This window comes from Alligator mississippiensis, chromosome 1, assembly GCF_030867095.1.
Source record: "Alligator mississippiensis isolate rAllMis1 chromosome 1, rAllMis1, whole genome shotgun sequence".
NCBI lineage: Eukaryota > Metazoa > Chordata > Crocodylia > Alligatoridae > Alligator > Alligator mississippiensis.
The window spans coordinates 24,719,602-24,742,318 of NC_081824.1; the positions used below are offsets into that span (position 1 = coordinate 24,719,602).

Sequence of the window (22,717 nt, forward strand, 5' to 3'; positions counted from 1 at the left end):
CAGAAGCTAAGAATAGATCAAAGGTAATCTTAGAACATCTGAGGCAAAGCAAAATGAACTGAAAGGTAGGGAAAGAACAGAGTGATTTATTTAAAAGAAATCTTTGCCCAGATAGTGCATTTTCTATGCATTCAAAAAGTGTCTGCTTGCCTATGACTTCCCCTGGTTTTGGTACCAGATCGCTTTCAGTGAAAGCAGCTCAGAGTCAGCAACTTATTCTTGTGTTATTAAAAGCAGTGAACAGAAAGACTTAATTGTCGTTTATGGAATGCACTGCATATCATCAGGAAATGCATGAAGGCTTATGCCAAATGTAAATGAGTTGGGCTCTGATACCTAGATTAGTCTGATGCAGACAAAGGAGGAAAAATAAAGGGAAAGAAACATAACCCTTTTCCCTCTATTAGTTCTAGCTCCTTTTCCCTTTTAAATGTTTTTGTTGCAAAAGGTTAAGCAAATTGCATTACTTTTATTTAAAAAGAAAATTGTATTCTCGAGTTATCCAAAGCTTCTCTGTAGGCCTTCTTCCAGGTGAACAGTCTGTATTATCTATGTATTTTGGACTTGGTATTAGTTGTCAGACTTAATATATTCTGAGAATTCAAGGAGTATTGGAGATCAGATCTGAATAGGAATGTATAACATATTTTGTATAAATAATATCAAATGGGGTAATTTTATCACAGAAAACGGGCTTTGTTAGCATCTGAATCTGACTGCCCAAATCTGACCATAATGAAATCACAGCAAATAGTTTAGGAGCAGATATATCCTCTTGTTCCTACTTCTAGGAAGCCAGTAGAACTGCTCAGGTGGATAGCTACTTTTCATAATCTGCCCTGTATATGATGTCAGGAATAGAATGACATCATCACACACAAAAACCATGCCTGTGTTCTCAGTGCAATTATGCATCCTCAAGACAGATGTTTATCCTTGTAATGCAAAATTTCTAAGAGCACATTTCTAACTTTTACAGGTTTCGTTATGCTCTTTTTTAAAAAAAGACTACTCAACCCTGTAGCTCTTGCCCTTTTTTTTCTGAAAGATTTGAGAGGAACAAGCTGCCACAGGGAGAATTCAGTACATCTTTGAATAATCCACTGAGCCTTCTTGCAGAGCACTTTAAGTAGCACTATCTGACTTCAGTATCCATGCATGAGCCGGCTGACATACTACAGTGCTGTTTAGTAAAGAAAAAAGTCCCCGTGTGTTGGGAAAATATCTAGTATATGTGCCTTAAGTATCTCTAAAGTATACATTGTGGGTGTTCTTAAAACCATATATTTGTAAGTTAGCATACTAGGGGATTCTCTTTCAAAGGCATTTAAAACGTAATGCTCTTACAGAAAAAACTGAATGTATTCTATAAAATTGTGGGGGGGGAGGGGAAGTAATTTTTTTCCATATATTTTTACAGCATATGGGCTTTATTGAGTGAGGAACATATGGTTTTTTTGTGATGTACAAGTAGCTGTAACTCCTACTGACTCCATATTTGGGAGCTAGTATTATTGTACAAGAGAAATTTTAAGCATTACTATATAAAAATATTTTCACATGTTAATAATAACATTATCTGTAAGCAACAATGGAGCAAACAGTGGTTCCAATGCCACTCCTTCTCCACAAATTCATATTCTTGACAGTAGGTACATGCAAACATTACATTTAGATTGACCTAACTAGATTTAGGTTGATATAAGTACTTCTTCTCATGACCTTGTCATGGACTAGATGTTTTTCCAGAATAGTGCACAAGTGATGGCCTTTTACATTGCTGCAGTGAGGTCCTCCTTAGTACTGGTCTCAGCAAGGAGTTAGCAAATAAGCCAATGCTCCCTGGTCTGCACTTCACCACATTTGCATATATTCATGTCATTAGAGTAGCCCCATTTGATCATGTTTGTTTTTAGTTTTCCAGTTTGCACGCGCAGGAGGTTCAGACATCGCCATGTTGACCAGTCTGTATCAGCCTCTCTGGAAAGGTTCTCCTGGGGTTCCAGGTCCTTTTCAGGGCATCTGGTTGTGTGTAATCTTTCCTTCCATAACCTGAGTTATGCTCTGTCAGCCATTGTGTCCACAAATGAAACACTCATCACAACACTCTTTTGTTCTTTTTAGTTCTCTTTTGCACTCTTTTGTGCTTTAAGCCATTTGGTTACTTCTATGTAACCAAAGGATGGATGGAGGTCTCCATCTGCCATGATCTTTCTTTTTGGCTTGCTACCTTTCTTCTGATATTAGGTGATGCAATGCCAGCTTATAAGTACAGGCTATCCTTTCGTGATGACTTTAGGCATCCTGTTATTTCATGACAGCTGTCATTTAGAACTGGGTCTGATTTAATGCCATGAACTGACCATTCCTATACTGGACATACATACTCTGCAGTGGAGTAAGACAAAGCAATAACAGTGGTTTGTACTGTAGCTGGGTTTTCTCCCCACTTTGACATAACCAACTTTCAAAGTATGTTGTTGCAGGTGCTGAATTTCTCTTTTGTCTTCTCTACATGTGCTTTGAAGGTAAGTGTTTGGTCCAATGTAACATCCCAGTAGACTGGGTTTAGGTAATTAGGCAGTGGGTTGCCATCCCCGGTGAGGTTAAATTTCCACTTGACTTCTCTATGGTGTAGATGAAAGGCTGTGACCGATGTCTTGGCTGGGTGGGCACAAAGCTGGTTCTTATTGTAATAATCTGAGAGGTTGCTCAGTGCGCATGTCAGTCATTTTTAACAGTGGCAAGGTCTTTCTCTTTTGATGTGATGCATAGATCATCAGTATATATGAAGCTCCACATATTGCTCTGTGTGGGTTGATCCTTGATAGACATATTAAAGAGGATCAGTGCTAGCATGTTGCCCTGTGCAAGGCCAATTCACTGTAGCCTCCAGCACCTCCATTTCTTGCGTAATTCTACATAAAAATGACTACTCTCCAAATGACAAGGTCAATATAACTTGTCATTAACCATCTCAGGCATATACAAGTACTGGTCTGTACAGATGCTCAAGGGAGTTAAATTAGACAAAAAAAAAAAGGCTGGCCTGATCTAAATTAGTTCACCTTATTTTAATTCACCTAAGTTAGATTGAGAACAGGTTACCTTGATCTACCAAACTTCTGAACACATTTGGAGCACAGTCCTAGGGCTGGGAAAGCTCAGCCACTGGCCCCAGGCCTGGGACTGTTCTTCCTTCCCCATTCCCCAACCCTGACTGGGCTATTTTTAGCCCCCTGACCTCTCCACCCCTAGACAGACACCCCCCAGGGACCCACCAAGCATCCCCCACTGATCTACCAGGCCCCCTCAGACCTGCCAACTCCCACCCTGTATACACACTAGACTCCCTGATCCCACCTGTTCCCTCCACCCCCACCCTGAGTGACTTAGATCAGGTTCTCAGCATGGCATCTGACATCAGTGAACCAGTGCACAGGCTGCATCCTGATTTAAAATTACATGGCTTATAGTAAGCCATATGATTGTAGACCAAGTGTGGTGAATGTCTGCACATACCCAGTATGGCTCTACTGTGGCTAAACAATGAGGTTTTTTTAGTTGATGGGTGACCTCTTGAGGAGGGACACTTACCATGGATGGGGTCTGGTAGAAAGCTAATAAAATATCACGCTGTATCATCTTGCATAATTCTGTCGCAGTTGGCCGCAGTTGGAGTACTGTGTCCAGTTTTGGGAGCCACACTTCAAGAGGGACGTGGTCACAGCCTTTCATCCACACCATAGAGAAGTCAAGTGCCCTCTATGCAGCACTGGTCAGGCCACAATTGGAGTACTGCGTCCAGTTTTGGGTGCTGTAATTCAAGAGGGACGCGGGGAATCTCGAGAGGGTCCAGAGGAGGGCCACTCGCATGATTAGTGGCCTTTGTGATAGACCCTACAGGGGGAGGTTGAGAGAGCTGAATCTCTTCAGCCTTCACAAGAGACGGCTGAGGGGAGATCTTGTGGCTGCCTATAAATGTATTAGGAAAGGTCAACAGGGAATAGGGGAAGCGCTGTTTACTAAGGCACCCCAGGGAGTGACTAGGAATAATGGGTGTAAACTAGTTGAGAGTGGATTTAGGTTAGAAATTTTTCACAGTAAGGGTGGCCAGGATCTGGAATGGGCTTCCAAGAGAGGTGGTGCTATGACCTAGCTTGGAGGTCTTCAAGAGGAGGTAGATAGTCACCTGGCTGGGGTCATCTGACCTCGGTCCTCTTTCCTGCCAGGGGCAGGGGGTCGGACACGATGATCCATTGTGGTCCCTTCCAACTCCACACTCTATGAATCTATGAATCTTTACTTTGAGAACTCAGTAGGGATGACTGGAGAGCAAAACACACCCCACGTTTCCCTTCAAATCAGCCCTTTGCTGCCTCTTCCCTTTCTGGACACAAGTTCCCACCATAGAGCTTCTGCCAAGATGAGAGAAAGGAGTATGTATTGCTATAGAAAAAGCTGGTTCTTACCTTAATGTGAGAAGGGACAACAGTTTACAAATCATTTCAGATTCATGGACCCAAATAGATTACAAAGTTTCAAAACAGTTATTATTAGATATAGTCTCAAACAAAACCAGCAAACAAATAAATAAACCCTTGATCCAAATATCTCCATGCTAAGGAAACTTTAGATTTGAATTTATGAGAAATCACTATAGGATTTACTAGACTCTTCTAATGAAGTTAATAGAAAATTGTATCCATGCTACAGAGTTATAGTTGGTTTAAAAACCCACAGAAGATATCGAATTCTCTCTTAAATCCTTTAACATTTTAGAATAATTTCCAGAAAGGCTTATTAATTTCTATAGAACTCTAGTGGTTTAATTCCTATTTAATTCTATAAGACTTTTCTGTCAGGACAGATCTTGATCTGAAATTCATGATTGATTCCCTTGTCAGTGGTGGGTCAAATCAAAACCCTGGATCCAAGCATCCCAGACCTCAGGGCAAGTTTTCATCTGGATTTGGTTCTGTATCACAATTTTGCAGCTTGGGGCCATCTCTAGAGATTAGATTACAAGCAGCTAATGTTTGCTATGTGAACCCCGTATGTAGGGAATCTTTCATTCCATGGAACGTGATTGTTACCTGGAAGTTTAAATTAGTGACTTCATGAACAGCTCCTAGACATAATACTCTGATCAGCATGTTTAGATTTTCTGGGGAGTTCTCACTTTCTCTGTTTTACTTATCCTTATTTTTTCTCACAGGGAAAAGGAAGAAAGGTAAGAAAGTTTTTGAAAATGTGAAAAACATGTTTATCAATCTTTCTTAGAGTTTTTCTAATTAGAAACTCTATACACGGCCTAGGGAGATGTTTGCTTTTCAGAATGATGAGTGCAGAAGCTGCATGGCGTTTCTCAAATATAAAGGAATGACATTTTGCTGTGGAGTGGTTGTGATTTTAATACATTAAAATGTACAAGAGCAAGAATATATCTGGGATGCCTGATGGTGCCATCTATAGAAATGGTTTCACCTCTGAGTTCTGTTTGCCTTTCTACAGCTGCAATTTTTATACTCAGATACTCTACAATACAGAAACACACTGTAGCCCTCTCAGTTACTTATTTGATGCTGTTCTGGAAGAATGAAAATCTGCAAAGGAACCATGATTTAAATCACCTTTTAAGGTTCCTCAACTTGGGGCAGCTCTGGGCCACATGAGCTTAAACAGCCTAGAAAGTAAAACTTACAGCAGTAAGAGGGGCTGTCCAATGGGGGAGAATCCTTGGAAGAGCAGACACCCCTTATATTCCCCAGTGTGCTCTCCTCTTCTTTCTCTGTATTCCTTGTCAGGTGATCAAGCCTCCCACTTGATAAGGTAGGTCAGGTGGTATTTCTCTAGCCATAGAAATTCTTATCCTACCCAGGTATATTATTGTGTTTGGTTTGGACAGCAGCTCTGACTTTAAACACAAAAAAACTCTTCTCAAGGTCTTGAATTTTATCCAGCCACTATAATCCAAGCCTAACTCCTCACATAACTCTTTAATCATGATAATTAATGTACTAAGCCAGTGCTGTGTCTCACATGTGGATGCTGCCATGCACATGACAATTTTCAGGAACTGCTGAAAGCTTCATGTCTGTATTTTCATGTTAAAAATCCAAGCACACGGGTTTCTTGTCCTTAAATCAGCCCAAATAGTAACAACAACAACAGCAACAATGATACTACTCCAATCAATCTGTACAAATTGTTTAACAAATGTTAGGCTGTGGAATTATCACTAAATGTGTTCTGTAATTTAACTCTTTTTGCTTTGTAATTTTATCCAGATGTTTTCTGTAGATTGCAGCATGTGAGCTCAGAGCTAAGTCAACAGGATGTACAGCTCCCTCTGTCTTCTTCTCTGCAACAGAGCTCCATCCAATCAAGACAAGGAATATGAAATGAGCTCTGCAACAAAACCAAAATGTAAAATTGCTATTTCCTGGTTCTAGAAGAAAGCACTTATACAGGGGAAAATAGATATAAGCTGTGTGTGTCATTAGGAAATTTTTCACTGAAATGAGCTACTACAATGGTTTTAGCTTTCTTGCATCTACTTTTAAACTTTCTGTTCCCTCCTGCTTTTATTACACTAGTTTGTTCAGATCATTGGAATGTATCACAAATATAATTATTTTTAATTTTGCTTGGAACACAGCCAGTTGATGATTTACAGTGAAAACTGGGTATATGGAATTTTGCCTATTGACAATCTCGTTGTGTGGATGGTCTGAGAATAATGCTGCGGAAATCCAAACAGCTGTCTCCATGTCTTCCTGCAACAGGTGTGGACACCCTTTTTAAAAGTATGTGTCTTTGTCTCTTGTTATTTGTCTGTCTGTGGATGGGACATTGATGGTGGGATGCAAATCTCCATTCTCCAGAATCTGGCAAGATGGTCATGGGTCCCATCTCTTTTGGACAGACCAGTTGTCCTGTTGCATCTTTTAAAGGGGAGGGCACTGAGACAAAATGAAAAAAAATGTCCTCCAAGATGAAGAGATACTATCAGGGTTTGTTTTAGGCTGTTTGTTTGTTTTTTTCTCCTTCCGTCTCTTTTACTCTGTGTTCTTTCCTAGGCCTGCTGTAGTTCTTCATTTTTTATTCATCATGGCTTTACTCTATGTATCACATTTATTTGAGTGGCTCATCTCATTTTATCTCTGCACTGTTTAGATTGCATCCATCATTGTTGACTGAGCAGTTTTGAGAGTTATCCAGTTAGGTTTCAGTTGTGTTCAGTAGATCATAATCCCTACCATTTATGAGGATCTTGACAGTGGCCATGTCTACATGAGATACTGACTGCACAGTTGTTACTGCACAATCATTTAGTACTTGCATACACAAGTAGTAAATGACTGCGCAGTAACTGGAGCTACTTGCACAGTAGTATCTCTGAATGGCTTTTTGGTGATGCTGACTGCACAGTAACTTATTACTACTGCACAGTAACTCGTTACTACTGTGCAGTAGTGTCACATCACATTTTATGCCATGCAATGCTACTGCACAGCAGTAACAAGCTAGTATGCAGTAGTAACAAGCCAGTGAGCAGTTAGTGTCTCATGTAGATGTGGCCTGCACCATCTAGTTCTTGAATACTAGGTATCTAGGGACAAATATTATCTAATATGGAACATGTGGAGATATCCAGTTTGTCTGGTGTCTTTTTAGTGATACTTAGCAGTGGATGTCACATAGCTACCCCAAAAGCTCTTTCTACAGAAGATGTGGACAAAATTAAAAGAACTCTGTTGTTCTTGGCAGATACGAGATTCAACCTCTGTTATGTTTTTTCCTCCTATGTTTCCCAAAGTCATGTTGTTCTTTGTGTGTTTTCCCCCAAAGCAAATGCTTTAGAACTTCTTTTTTCTAAAAAGCAAAAACAAACAGTGTCAACATTCATCCCAGCATGTGAGCAACCCAAAAATAACAAGCTGATGGGTGCACAGGATAAAGGAAAAACCCTGTTGAGGAAACTAATTTCTGGTTTTAAATTAGTGACCTAATTCTGCTCTCACTGAAGTCAATTTTAGCATTCCCATCATCAAAATTTTTTTTTTAAATTAAAAAAGAAATTGAGTGTGGATTTGATTGCAATGTATAAGTGCTTTCACAGATACAAATGCCTAAGTACAATGGTTTCTTTAATGTACTGGAGAAAGGCATAACAAGAATATGTGACTTCAAGTTAAATCCAACAGATTCAACTGAGACATAGACACAAATTCTTATCAGTCAGGGCGATTCTTATCAGTCAGTTCCTTGATAGGAACAATCAAGGGAAGTGATATATTCTATATTTCCTGAAGTTTTCAGATCAGGAGGCCCTTCAGAAAGGTGTTAGCCAAGCCCTTGGGCTCAGTATAGTTCTCTATGCTAGAGCATGGTTTACCATAACTGCTGTATTTTACCATTTATTCACATACAGAACAGTGCTTACTGGGCATGCTCTATAGCCATGTGGACAATTGTGTGCCTATACTGCACACAGAATAGAATCTCAAACTGGCAGTTTAGAAGAGTGGACTTCAGTGTTATGCAAAGTTTTAGCATAAATATAAATGTATAATCAGGTATTTGGAAGCAAACAAAAAATGTAACAAAATACAAATAATTTTTATCTAAAGGAGGTAATACCTGGCTAATCTCTGTGACAGGAAAACTGGCTTTTTGGACAACACTTATGCAGTGGACCTACAGCACCTAAACTAGAGCAAAGCTGAGAAATTATTAGACGAACTGGAGAGGGAAGAGATAATGATATAATTGTGCGGTGGGTAAAGATTTGGCTAAAGTGAAAGTGGGCTTTGTTCAAAGGTGAATTATCAGAACGGAGAGTAGCTACCAGTGATGTTCCTCAGGGAACAGCTCTGGGACCCATCACGTTTAACATTGTGAACTTGATGCAGGAACTGGATGTGTTATTATGAAATTTGCAGATGACACTAAGCTGGAGTGTATTGCCATTATGGAGAAGGACCAGGTTATTATACAGAAAAAAACTGATAACTTTGATAACCTAAAAATTGATAACCTAACCTTGATACCTTAATGGTGATAACCTATACTAAATCCATAGCCTTGATAAACAGTATGAAGTATAATGATATGAAGTCATGTATTTATTGACTAATGAAAAGCTTTAAGATAGAAACTAATATATTTGGAGACAACAGAGGAGGAGAGAATTCTAGGTACACTAGTGTGCCACCAATATGATGCAGCCGAAAAGAGGGCAAAGTCATTTCTAGGCAAGATTATTTTTTGGTAAGCCACTACCACAGTTTTTCAAGGACTGATAAAACCCCTTTTAGCAAGGATGGATCCAGAGGGGGTGCAGTGGTGTGACCATACCCCACCTCCTTTCAGAGTTGACCATACTGCAGGAGCTTTTGATTACTTTTTTAAAGTACCAAAAGCAGGTGAGAATCCTCTCAGTTTCCCTCCATGCTCAGAGGTATGTCCCTTCCCCTGTTTCCCCCCACCAGCTCCTGCCATTGATGCTTTTGTGCTGTCTTGGGGGTGGAGGAAACTTTGGAGCTACTCCAGTCAGGCTGCATGGGGGCTGGACTCAGCTGAGACAGCGACCACGGCAGTAGCAATTGCAATGCAGGAAGGGGGCAGGCTGAGGTGGGGGAACCCACACGCTGCTGCTGCCACTGTCATGTCACATTCCCAACTAAGCCCAGACCTGGTCAGCCTAGATGGAGAAGGCAGAAGCACCTGTGAAGTTTCCCCCACCTCTAGGACAGTGGAGAAAGCAACAGGACCAGATGGGGGAGGGAGGGAGGGGATGGGTGGAGAGGTGATGGGACTCTGACCAGGGAGGGGAAGTGAAGCAAGACTCTTACCGAGTTTCCAGACTTTAATAAGTTCCCAGGGACTACCCCTGCCTGCTCTGCATGTGGAGAGGATGGGAGACTGGGACTAGGGGGTGTAGCCACCCCTACAGCATGTGTTCGTACTCCTGCACCCGCTTTGCCAAATCCTGAAACTGCTCCTGGCTTTTAAAATATTGTGTTCTGGTCTGGTCAAAAATGATCAATTTAAGCTGGAACTGATACAAAGATAAAACACTAAGGCTGCGTCCACATATGTGTGGACATTTGGTTCCCTGGGGACAACTAGCAGCGATGCAACGTGTGCTGCAGATATCCAAGGGTCAAAAACCTGCCCTACACTGCTCCCTTCCAGCATGGAGAACAACTAAATGTGTGGTATGCGGTGCCACAGACGTGTCCACAGTGCCACACATCTCATGGCTGCACTTGCCTAGATGCAGCCTAAGATGGCTAAGGCAGTGGAGAATTTATGAGAGGAACTTTAACGAGCTCAGGTTGCTTAACAAAATGAAGGTTGAGAAGGTATATGCTTACTTTGTACAAACGCATTCACAAGGTGAACATCAAGGAAGGAGAAGAACTTGTGGAATAAGATCAAGGATTTTAATCTGGTCAATGAATATATTTAAATTGGAAATAAGATTTTTAACTAGTAGAGGAACGAAGCTTTGGAATGGACTGAGCAAGCAGGAAGGACAAAGAGCCCTACCTGGTTCAAGATGGAATTTAGCAAGTTAATAGGAGGCCTAATATTTTAGGATTCGGTTGGGGAATCAGCAATTACTGTAGGTGATATGTGAATTCACTGTCTTACAGTTGAGATGTAACTCTTCTCTGTTCTCTTTCATATGTTTCAGAACATTTTCAAGCCATCTACAGGAGTCAGGAATAATTTTCTTTTTCCTCATGAACACCTTATATTCATTTTTATGAGAGGTTTTCACCTCTCCCTGAAGTTTTCAACTTTTACCATACCTAAACTGGGAGTTTTGACTTAGATGAGCTGGTGCTTCTTCCAAAATCTTATAAATGATTTGTGGATATAACTGTGGAGGAACTTACTTTTTTGCTCAGGGTCAAATCTGTTACCAGATTTGTGGTCAAGAAGGATTTTTTTTTTCTTCCTGGTGAGATTGGCATGGATTGTGGGAGATTTTGCTTTCTTCTGTAGCCTGAAATATGCTCTTCTTCCTAGGATCTTCTGACCATATATTGACCAATTCTCTGCAATTGTAGTAGACAGTATTAATAATGCCTTTGTCTCCCTTGGTTTTTATATGTTGCATATTGTAGTATGGTTATGGTTCAATAATAAGCTTTGTGCTTGTATTATGTGAGTGGAGTGGTTTATAGGGAACCAGGACATGGGCAGTATTGCCTAGTGATAAGACATCTTGGTTAGTTTCCCAGGGACCAGGAAGGAGTCTGGAGGGGTCTGGGATTAGAACTGGATTCAGGAGCTGTATCCAAGGTTGGGACAAGTCAGGGATCAGAAGCTGAAGCTAGACATAAGGTAAAGCTCTGAACCACTTCAGAAAGCCTAAAGAAACCACTGCTTTGATCCAGACATGCTGCTTTGGACACCGGTCTGAAGCTTCTCTGGATCCAAAGCATGGTCCGAAGCCTCGCACAGCCCTACTGGGAATTGTACAGAAGTTCGGTTAGATCAGATCCAGTGACACTGATCAAAGTTAGACTACCTCAGAGGTACTTAGATCAAGTGAGCCATTTTTAAACCTGTCTAACATTCCTGAACTTTTGTACAGTTCACACTTAGATCTACCTAACTAGGGATCTAAGTGTAGGGTCCACACCTGAGCAAGCTAAGTTAGATCAGGTGGCCATTTTTAATGCACTCTAATCTCCCCTACCTCCACAGTTGTCTGTATGTACCCTTATGCGATCAAACTAATCTATAAAAGAAATTAAGAAGACTGGGAATATTATTCATTAACTATCAAAGCATTAAGGAGCAATTTCAATGTCCTTTTACTTGGTTCTCAGAATTCAGACACCTGCCTGAGAACAGCATCTTTTCAGAACAGTATAAGGAGTTGCGCAGATTAGCTATAGTTTTTAGACAGAACTTGTGCGGGCCAGGAGCGGTCCGAGGCCCTCGGGGGCATGCGGTGGGCTGTGGTCAGCAGCCTGGGCACGCGCGGGTCGGAGAAAGCAGGCGGCGCTAGAATTAGTTATGGACGTGTAATGGTTGATTCAAGATTGTTTACTTACACCGAAGATGGTTGCGGTGTAGGCTGGACAGTTTCCCAGGCACAGCTCCGCTTAAATCCTCGTTTGAGGACTCAGACAATATTCGGATCTCTCCCACGGAGTTGTTGAGGCTCTGTGGATCCTTTTGCGCACAGGGAAAGGGATACGTCGAGGATTGCGCTCGGTGACGGGGAGAGGCTAGAGGCTGATCAGACCCCTGTTGCCTGCTTGAAATACGCTGGGTCCAATAGGCTCCGCAGCACTTAGAGATCTTCACACAGTGTGAAGTCTGCTCCTCCTGGTGTTCGTGGAGTCCTCCAACTTGGGCGGAAACCACTCAAGCTTTTTATACAGCTAGCAAGCCAATCATTAGCTGCCACGTAGGAATAATTTAACACAAGCCAATAATGGGGCTCAAATTATAATACAAATGGCGGGAACTCTTTTGCACCGGGGTTCTCCTCTGCAGCAGAAAACTCCACCGTGCAAAGAAGCTGCAATTTAGCGGGAACAATTTAGCAGTGCTGAAGCACTCACAAAACAAAAATCACACCCTTGGTTTGTGACAGAACTGTGTTAGACAGGCAGATTAAAGATTAATATTATCCTTTTTTCCAACACTTCTTCTGTAGAAGATGTAACTAGAAAGCTTTTCCGTCACTATATATGGCAGATTTAAGAATATTTGCAATAAAATAATTTTTCCAAAATATAATTTTGGAATAATTACCAATTCCATTGTATGGGAAAAATACTTTATTTTGTGAGAGACTGAAGTATGCTCTTAAGCATTAAAGTAGGATTTTCTAAAGCTTATAAATGACATCAAATGTCTTACTGACAGTTGATGAACCTTGTGCCTAGGTGCTTTTGAAAATCCTAACCTTAGAATGTTATGCCTGAATCACGTTATGAGCATATGTTTTTAATATAAATTACCTGCTCCAAATTATCTTCTAATTGTCTAGATTAAACCAACTACCTGAATTACCTTAGGATTTAAAGCAAGGGGTTTTGTCAGGAGTTTTCAGAAAGCAATGTACACAGAAAACTGTATTAAGAAATCTCTTCAATAAGAGACTTCTAACGTTGTATAGACTGTTCCCATTAATTGGATAAAAATCTAACTCCATTTTGAGGACAATGACAAATCTCCCATTAAATTCATATAGCCAGATTTCCATTCTGTGAGTGCTACAAGTAAAGGAAAGGGAAACTGTGAGGAAAGGAGATTAGGAGAAAGTCAGAAATGTTTGATTTATCAATTAGTTTTGTCTTAATTTGAATTAGGACACCAACCTGTACTCAGGTACCCTTAATAACCACAGCAACTCTATAGATTCAAATGATGCCCAAATGAAATCATTTGCGAAACTGTTTTGGTACATAGGAAATGCTAGATATGTGGGTACCACAAGGTTTTCATGCAAAGACCGTAGAAATCAATGGAAAAATCTCATCAACTTTGAAAGACTGGTCGGGACTTAAATCCTTATATGAGGTGAATACGACAACAATGAAACGTAAGCAGTATATTTTTGTTTCTACAACTTTCCTAATAAGAAAGAAAGATGATATTCAAAGATAGGGCTAGGGAAGCTGAATACTATTATGTAGAAATGTCTGCTACTATTTTTCTTTCTCTTTCTCAAAAAGCGCTGCACAATAGATGCACTTCATGAGGCTCCATTGGATGCACTTCAGCTTCTAAAGAGATACAAATGGAACGGGGAGGAAGAGGCCATCCATGGGCATTATTACAACTATCCATTTAAAGTTCCAAGCCAGAGGAAAAAAGTAGACATCTCTGTAAATCAAGCAATGACATTAAAGAAAATCAACAAACCAAAGAAATTCCATCTGAGAAAAGATGCTATTCTGTGTACAATTATGCCATGAAGAGATATTTTAATGTGCAGGGAGGTGTTGAATGCTGTGCTTCAGGCAACAATATGATATAGAAACTGTTTCTATTTATATGGAGCTATTTTAGTGCCTCCAGGACTAGAATAGTTATCCTGGGTTACTGAGGGCTACTGACCCGGAAACTTATGAAAGACATTTCTGTTTGGAGAGTCATTTGGAGAGGTTCCTCAAATTAGTTGATGGCTCTCTGAAACAAGCAGTGGCTGTGTGTGTAAGTTGGGAGAAATACCTTGCTTCAAACAATGCTTACTTTCTCATGGGAAAAAAATGTGTGAACAGAAATGCACTGCAGCCTTTGCATCTGCTTCTGAGCAAATGAAAGCAGGCAGTCAGGTGGCTCCCTCCTGCACAAAAGGAACAAGTAAGGTAATTACTGTTTAATATTTCAAACAGGATGTTTGAAGGGGGGGCATTTAATTATCCTGCCAACATCTATTCAAATAAACATGAGGGATTTAGAACATTTTTGGATCTACAGACTTAAAAGGAATGCCAAACATTCAAGGGCACTAAACCTCTTAGATCCCCTGTGTAACGTGACTTAGAAACATGCTTCTATTGACATTTTACCTTGTATAGGAAGAGAGGCCTGCTGTACTGAGCACTGCACTGCAGTCATGTATCCTGCAAAACGTAACTGCCTTCCCCTTTCCTCCTCAGACTGGTACCTGTAGAAATACATGTGATACTCTTTCAGTAGCTGACTTTCAATAGGCATAATATCCTATTGTATATGATGCTTTTGGGAAATTACCAACTGCAGACTTAATGGTCATTGAGAAATGCTGGCATCTGCCTTATGTACTGATAATGATTTATTTACACTTAATTTTTCAAAGGCAAAATTATGTGTATCTGACCATGTCTACATGAGATGCTTGCTGTGCAGTAGCTCGTTACTACTGTGCAGTAGCGTCGCGGGGCACAAATTGTGATGCAACGCTACTATGCAGTCAGCATCATCAGGAAGCCGTGCAGGGATGCTACTGTGTAGTAATGCCAGTTACTGTGCAGTCATTTAGTACTTGGGTATGCAAGTACTAAATGTTGGCACAGTAACAACTATGCAGTCAGTGTACCATATAAACGCGGCCTCTGTCACTGAAACCCACGTGCCCCTTCCCTTTTTGTTTGTTTGTTTCTTACACACACTTGCTATGTCTTTAGGTGAGATTACAGCTTCTTTTGGAAAGGGACCCTATCTTCCACCATGATTATACAGTACTATGATTCCCTAATCCTGATTGGTGTTTCCGGTTGCTGCGATTATATTATTATTATTGTGGGCTGGGTGAAACATCACTGAAGCTGGTAAATACACCCACCTTTCATTTAGGATAGCTACAAGAAACATGCTCTTTTATGAACAGTAGTAGTTTCCACCTAAAACACCGACACATACCACCTTCCTAGACAAAGCTGCCTAGTAGAGAGTTTTTCAGAGCAATATTCTGAGCAGATGTATGTGTGTGAGAACCAGGAGAAAGCAGTACAGAAGCAGAGAAACAGCAAAAAGCCAAATAAGCATTGAGAGTGTGACTCTGAGAAAAGACTTAAGAGTGATCCTTTGGGCAGAGCATTAACTGAAAGAGGTTTGAGCTCTGAGGAAAGACAGTATGTTCTGCTGTTGGATTCCTTCTGTGTTCAAAAAAATTGAACTTCTTCAAAAAATATTCAACTAAATCATTAATGACTCTTTCTAATGGAAACAACCTTCAGGGCCCTGAACCACTTAGGACAAAAAGGTACTAGCAGCAATAGTAGTCATAGTACTGGAAGGAAATTAGACTACTCTAATTAGAAACATCTTGGAAACACTTAAGCCAAAGTGACAGGAACTCCTCAGCTTAATTTAATTTACTCCAATGCCAAGAATGTATGTGTGTTTGTAGATTTAGGGTCCACTTTATTAGTAATGCAGCATAACATACTTGGAAAATCTTCCATGAAAACCAAATAATAACAAGCTACAAACTTCTCGGATAAATGGATTTAAGTGGGATGCTCACTTGCAATAGGATCTAAGACCACAGAATCATAGAAAATTAGGGTTGGAAGGGACCTCAGGAGATCATCTAGTCCAACCCCCTGCTCAAAGCAGGACCAGCCCCAACTAAATCATCCCAGCCAGGGCTTTGTCAAGCTGGGCCTTAAAAACTTCCAAGAATGGAGATTCACCATCCTCCTAGCGAGAAAGATTTTCTAATATCCAACCTAAACCTCTCTTGCTTCAGCTTGAGACCATTGCTCCTCGTTCTGTCATCTGCCACCACCAAGAACAGTCTCGCTCCATCCTCTTTGGAACCACCCTTCAGGCAGTTGAAGACTGCTATTAAATCCTCTCTCAGTCCTCTCTCTCCAGACTGAATAAATTCAGTTCCCTTAGCCTCTCCTCAGAAGTCATGTGCCCTAATCTCCTAACCATTTTTGTTGCTCTCCACTGGACTTTCCAATTTCTCCATATCCTTTTTGTAGTGGGGGCCCCAAAACTGAACACAGTACTCCAGATGTGTCCTCACCCGTGCTGAATAAAGGGGAATAATCACTTCCCTTGACCTGCTGGAAACACTCTTACCATTGCAGCCCAGTATGCCATTAGCCTTCTTGGCAACAGGGGCACACTCTTAGCATATTCAGCTTATTGTCCACTGTAACTGCCAGGTCTTTTTCTGCAGAGCTCATGTCCAGCCAGTCAGCCCCCAGCCAGTACCAGTTCGTGGGATTGTTTCATCCTAAGTGCAGAATTTTGCACTTGTCCTTGTTGAACCTCATGAGATTTCTTTTGGCCCAACCCTCCAATTTGTCTAGATCACTCTGAATCCTAGCTCTAACCCCCAGCATAACTACTACTTCCCCCAGATTGGTGTCATCCTCAAACTTGCTGAGGGTACACTCCATCCCATTTTCTAGATCGTTAAAGAAGATTGAACAAAACTGGCCCCAGGACTGAGCACTAGGGTACTCCACTTGATACTGGCTGCCAGCTAGACATTGAGTCATTGATTCCTACCCATTAAGTCCAACAATGTAGCCAGTTCCTATCCACCTTACAGTTCATTTATCCAACCCATACTTCATCAGCTTGCTTGCAAGTATACTATCGGTGACAGTATCAAAAGCCTTGCTAAAGTCAAGGTATATTTTGTCCACTTCTTTCCCCACATCCACAGAGCCAGTTATCCAATCATAGAAGGGAATCAGGTTGGTCAGGAATGACTTGCATGTGGTGACTCCATGCTGACGATTCTTAATCACCTTCTTCTCTTCCAAGCAATTAGAAATGGATTCTTTGAAGATCTGCTCTTTTCTGGGGACTGAGGTGAGACTAACTGGTCTGTAGTTCCCTGGATCCTTCTTCTTCCCTTTCTTAAAGATGGGCACTATATTTTCCCTTTTCAAATCACCTGGGACCTCCCCAATTCACCATGAGTTTTCAAAGATAATGGCCAGCAGCTCTTCAATCACATCAGTCAGCTCCCTCAGCACCTTCAGATGTATTGCATCTGGCCCCATGGACTTTAACACTGAAAAATGCAAGGTTCTCCACCTTGGGAGGAAAAACCTGCAGCATCCTTATAGGCTCGGCAGTGCTACACTGGCTAGTACTATGGAAGAAAAAGGCTTGGGGGTCATCATTGACTACAAGATGAACATGAGCCTGCAATGCAATGCTGCAGCTAGTAAAGCTACCAAAATGCTGGCTTGCATCCATAGATGCTTCTCAAGCAAATCCCGGAACGTCATTCTCCCCTTGTACTCAGCCTTGGTGAGGCTGCAGTTGTTGTACTGCATCCAGCTTTGGGCTCCACAATTCAAAAAGGATGTGGAGAAGCTTGAAAGAGTCCAGAGAAGAGCCATGCACATGATCAGAGGTCAGGAAAACAGACCTTACGACGACAGGCTGAGAGCCATGGGGCTCTTTAGCCTGGAAAAGCGCAGGCTCAGGGGTGATCTGATGGCCACCTATAAGTTTATCAGGGGTGACCACCAGTATCTGGGGGAACATGTGTTCACCAGAGCGCCCAAGGGATGATGAGGTTGAACGGTTATAAACTATTGCAAGACCATTTCAGGCTGGATATAAGGAAGAATTTCTTTACTGTCTGAGCCCCCAAGGTCTGGAATAGCCTGCCATCGGAGGTGGTTCAAGCACCTACATTGAACACCTTCAAGAGTAAATTGGATGCTTATCTTGCTGGGATCCTATGACCCCAGCTGACTTCCTGCCCTTCGGGCAGGGGGCTGGACTCAATGATCTTCCAAGGTCCCTTCCAGCCCTGATGTCTATGAAATCTGTGAAATCTATGACTTGTACATGTCCAGCTTTTCTAAATAGTCCCTAACCTCTTCTTTCACCACTGAGGGCTGCTCAGCTACTCCCCAAACTGTGTTGCCCAGTACAGTAGTCTGGGAGCTGACCTTGCCTGTAAAGACCAAGGTAAAATGTCATTGAATACTTCAGCCTTTTCCTCATCATCTGTCACTAGGCTGCCTCCCCCATTCAGTAAGAGATCCACACTTTCCCTGACCTTCCTCTTGTTGCTAACAAACTTGTAGAAACCCTTCTTGTTACCCCTCATGTCCCTTGCTAGCTGCAACTCCAATTGCGTTTTGGCCTTCCTGACTTCATCCCTGCGTGCCCAAGCAATTTTCTTATACTCCTCCCAAGTTGTTTGTCCAAGTTTCCACTTCTTATAAGCTTCCTTTTTGTGTTAATCTCACCGAAGAGTTCTCTGCTAAGCCAAGCTGGTTGTTTGCCACATTTGCTATTCTTCCTACACATCAGGATAGTTTCTTCCTGTGCCCTCATTAAGGTTTCTTTAAAATACAACCAGCTCTTCTAGACTCCTTTCCTTCTAAGATTGGCCTCCCAAGGAATCCTGTCCATCAGTTCCCTGAGGGAATCAAAGTCTCCATGGTTTACCAGATCTTATTAAGTAAACATGGTTGAGCCTGATCAGTACTGAGATGGACATGGAAGAGATCACTTAGTACGTGTTAAATCTGAAGGTAGAAGCATAATAATGTTTACCAAGATCTCTAACGTGCACAGCTCACTGGTTGTTGGTCCAGGCCATGGCACCTTACCCGAGTCTTGAACCAATTCCAGCACAGTGCTAGGGCTGGGGCTAACAATAATTTGGTTGTCTGTCCCTATCCTAGCAACAGAGACCCTTTGCTGATTGGACCCTGGGCTGGCTGTGATACCATGTTGCCACTGGGGCACACTGGTTAGAAAGCCCAGAGGGGATGGGGGACTGCAAGAATATGCAGAATCATGAGCACATGTTCCTTACTATGATCTGGAGATACTCCTGGGGAAAGTCACAACTTTTTGTAAAATACAATTGCCCTTAGCATGTGTTTTAGTACTTGAATGCATGGGCACTTGCATTTTAAGTTCAGTTAACATGTCCTAAGTGCAACATGTAACATAGCCCTAAGACAAAACCTGTGGGGAAACTGCATGATTTCATTGGAAGAGAGAAAACTAGAAGCATCTGTAGAGAGATTGTTTGAGGGTGAGAAAATGGGACTTTAAAGGGTGAAGAAAATCCTGGAAGGCTTGTATGTGAGATTGGTGGTCCTAGGAGTCTTATAGGTATGCAAGGGAAAGGGACATGATCCTAGAAAAGAGCAGAGAATGTTGTAGCTCTTCTGCCTGTCCCTGAACACACCAGAGAAGTTAGTAGGGTCTTGGATTCTCCCATCTCATCTTGCAGGGGTCTGTTTTACTAAGCATGGTGCAAATTAGTATTGAGATCAGTATTGTTGAGGGGAAGGGAATGGTAGTATTGCAAAGTGTAGCACAAGTGGAGGCCTCTGGGCACTACAGACACAAATTTGGTGTTTTATAGTGATTGAAACCAATCCCTGTTACAAGCCAGTACATCCATTTCTGATGTCAATAATAATTTTCTATATACCCTTATGATATAGGTTTGCAATAGGGAGGTAGACTCATATGCAGTTAAAATAAAAAATCTCTCTCTCTCTCTCTTTCAGAGACAGTGTTTGTATATTAGGTGTTGATTTGAGGAAAGCTCAAATATAAGGAAGCTCACTATTAAACAAATTAAAAATTATTTTTCAAAGGCAAGAATTCACTAGCATGTTATCCTTGAAAAATCCCATTATAAGCAGTTTAATAGGAGCCACAGCCTTGAGATCACATGCATTTTTTTTCCATTTGAAAAGAGTATTTCCAACACCTTTTTAACTCTTTTTTTAACTGAAATACCTTTTGACATTGCAAGTCTGTACTTTTTTTGTTCTTTGAAATGTGGCATGTGGTTTGAGTTTTAAAGCTTATTTCCTCTTGGACTAATGAGCCTCTGAAAGTTATTAAAGAGAAGAAAGACAGGTTAAGCCAATGACATTTTATCAGAGGAAACATTATCAAATCTTAATGCCAGAAAAGCCATTTTTGTTGGTTCCCAAGATTTCTCCTAATAAAATATTTATTTACTACTGTTGTAGTAATCCAGAAGCCTGACTGTTAAGTATGCATCACTTAAGCTTAGAATATATGGACACTGTTTAAAAACACGTCATATTCACAACTATTCTTCATGGTGATCCAGTCTGGTTCTTCTATTATTTGTATGTTGTAGTATTTATATATGAACTTTGTTCCTTGGAAATTCTATCCAAATCAAAATGGAGCTTTTGTTTTGATGACCTTTTAAAAGGGGATTAAGTGCATTCACGATACTTTATCATTATATCCTGAATCCAATGTGTTCAAAGTCTATTCATGCTTTAAGAAGTTGTAGAGTTTTGATAGATGGATATCAGTTGCTTGAAAATCATGCTCTGTCATACAGCTCTTGTTGGTATGAGGTAGCATTGTGAGTTGTTCTGCATGCTGGTTACTTATTGCTATTAATGTTGCAGAGGTCTTAGTCAAACTCAGAGACAAGACACTGTAAACAGCTAAGATAAAATGGTCCCTGCTACAAAGAGCTAACACTCTGGGTTAGTAGTTTTCAAACTGGTCAGGAGAGAGAGACCTGGGGTTCTGCAATATGTCTTCAGGAGTTCTGCAACACTTGTGTGAGTAACAGCGGAGTGAGATGGGAGGTAGTATCATGCCATTACCTAGACAGATCTCTTGGGAGCCCCACGCCCCCCAAGTCTGGGCACCATGGGCTGCTCAGCAGCACAACACAGCAGTTGGCCTGTAAAGGGAGGGGGGGGAAGCAGAGTCTGGAACCATGGCAGCAGGTGCTGCCAGAAGCCTGGCCTGTCTTGTCCTGGAAACAGGGCAGAGGAGGCAGGCTGCCTATGGCCAGCACCCAGTGAGTCACTGGCCCCAGCAGAGTGATCAGGGATGAGGGAGATTAACTAGTGACCATCTGGGCCTGGGCCTGCCCACTCAATTTACCATGGTTTCTGGGCACCTGTGGACAACCAACCCCCAATCTGAGGCGGGGCAGTGCATGACCACTGGTACAGAACATCTTATCTCTGAAATGTTGCAAACTCTCACAAAAGGCTTCTGTCTCTTGGCTCTGTAGGCCCAGCACAGATGCCAGGTCAGGGATGCTGCCACACACTGCTGGGGTCCTTTGGATGTGCTGGCTGCACCAGAGGTGCATGCAGGACCAGACCCTCCTCCTCCAGTGGCTGGTGGCAGCGGCTGAGAAGTGGGAGTAGACTGCCCGGGCCTAAAGGGAAGAGGACCTAGGCCAGAAGGAAAAGTGGCAGGAGGAGGACCTGGCCCACCAGTATAGGTTGTGGGCAAAGGACTTAGCATTCCAGGGTGAGCTCCTGGCCCTGGACAGGAAGTGGATCCAGATCCTACAGGACCAGAATGTCATGCAGGGCTGGGCAGTGAAGGTGATGGATGATGACAGTCAGATCATGGACACTGTCCTGGGCCAGAAGGTCTCATTCATGTCACCCACTGCCCAGTCCCCATCCCTAGCCCAATAGGCCCCCTGGAAGCCACCTGCCACCCCACAGCAGGCCCTTGCCTAGGCGTGGGAGGAGGTCCTTTGCTTTTTCCCACCTGCAGAAGCCCCTGGCCTGGCCCCCATCCCAGGTCCACTACCACCTGCCTGAGCCAAGGGCTGCTGTTCACCCCAGCCCCACATGCACATAGAGTCAGAGCTGCCTGGAGTGGCACAAGGACTGGACATCAGCCCCGTTGGGCCTGTACTCTACCAGCTTGAGAGGGAGCTGCTCACCCCAAAGGAGTCCCAGGCACTGTCACCCCTGGACAAGCCCCCCAACCACCACAGTCACTACAGTGTGTGGACCCACAGGGGAACTGGCAGAGGCCAGGGTGCTGACCACCTGCCCCCAGGCTCTGCTCCTTAAGCACCCCCACCACATAGCCCCCAACTCCAGGACACTAAAACAAAGACTTTGTAAATAGTTTTCACACTGGGAAGAGGGTTTCTTATTGTTGGTAGGTGGGGAGGGTGGTGGAGAAGCTCTGTTTGCTGAGGGGGAAGCAGGGAGGAGGCTATGTGTGTTGAGGAGCATACAGAGACAGGTAGGGGGTATATGTTATGAGGGAAATAAAGGTTTCTTCTTTGGACATGTGCTTGCCATAAGAGTGGTGCTGGGGGTGTTCAGGCGGAAGGGGGTCTGTGGGTGGTGGTGCAGGCAGGCTAGAGCAGGGAGTGCTACAGGAGGTGGTAGTCTAGTGCCTCCCACACTTGGTACCCCCTGCTGGCAGGTGCACACCTCTCCTGGGGCCTCACCAAGGGGGACTCATT

At 42.4% G+C, this 22,717-nt stretch overlaps 1 long non-coding RNA gene across 1 annotated transcript; it reads left to right on the forward strand.

Moving 5' to 3' along the window:
- Positions 1–5,442: 5,442 nt before the first annotated feature.
- LOC109284399 (uncharacterized) lies at positions 5,443–22,506 on the forward strand. Its single transcript, XR_002091848.2, has 3 exons — positions 5,443–6,429; positions 6,662–6,788; positions 13,719–22,506. It is a non-coding gene; the product is annotated as an uncharacterized LOC109284399 (long non-coding RNA).
- The last annotated feature ends 211 nt before the right edge of the window (positions 22,507–22,717 follow it).